The sequence below is a fragment of the Macaca mulatta genome, chromosome 5 (assembly GCF_049350105.2).
Source record: "Macaca mulatta isolate MMU2019108-1 chromosome 5, T2T-MMU8v2.0, whole genome shotgun sequence".
In the NCBI taxonomy this organism is placed as follows: domain Eukaryota; kingdom Metazoa; phylum Chordata; class Mammalia; order Primates; family Cercopithecidae; genus Macaca; species Macaca mulatta.
The window spans coordinates 113,305,576-113,306,496 of NC_133410.1; the positions used below are offsets into that span (position 1 = coordinate 113,305,576).

The 921-nt window shown below is 32.9% G+C and overlaps 1 non-coding gene across 1 annotated transcript; it reads left to right on the top strand.

Moving 5' to 3' along the window:
- Nucleotides 1-225: 225 nt before the first annotated feature.
- On the top strand, nt 226-332 carry LOC114678531 (U6 spliceosomal RNA). The gene has a single exon (XR_003729970.2). It is a non-coding gene; the product is annotated as a U6 spliceosomal RNA (small nuclear RNA).
- The last annotated feature ends 589 nt before the right edge of the window (nt 333-921 follow it).

Sequence of the window (921 nt, forward strand, 5' to 3'; positions counted from 1 at the left end):
CTCCTTCCTACAGTGTTTTGTTTTTTTTTTTTTCTCTCTGTCTCTTCTGTATTCCCACGTGTCTCTTAATCTGTTTGCTCCATTCACAAGTTTCTGATCTCATTTCTATTTCACAGAAATAGAAGTGGTTCTTCCATCAATGGCAAACTCCAGGTCATATAATCATTACCTATTACTTGTTTGTTTTAACCCATCCTTTAACTTGGGAATCCAAAAAACATAACAGTGTTCATTTTGGAATCACATAGACTAAAACTGAAGCGATACAGTGAAGATTAGAATATCTATCCCCTGTGCAAGAATGACAAATTTGTAAAACATTTTCTATTTTTCAAATAATCATATAAGGAGATGTTAAACACCATACATCATTAAAGAATTGCACATTAAAGCAATGAGATGTCACTGCACACTCATTAGAATAACTAACAACCAAAACACTAACAGCACTAAATATTGGCAAACTTGTGGAACAATAGACGCTCTCTTTAGTTGCTGGTGGGAATCTAAATGGTACAGCACCTTTGGAAGACACTTTGACAATTTCTTATAACACTAAACATACTCTTACCACGCGATCCAGCAATGGTACGCTTTGATATTTGCCCAACTGGATTGAAAATTACATCCACAAAAAAATCTGCACACATATGTTTATGGAAGTTTTATTCATAATTGTCAACATTTGGATGCAAGCAAGATGCTCTTTAATAGGTGAATGGATACATAAACTCTGGTATATTCTATAATGGAATATATTCAATACTAAAAAGAAATGAGCAACCAAGCCATAAAAAGATATAAACAAAACTTAAATGCATATTACTATGTGAAAGAAGCCAATCTGGAAAAGCTACATACTGCATAATTACATCAATATGACATTCTAAACAAGACAAAAGTATAGAGACTAAAAGGATC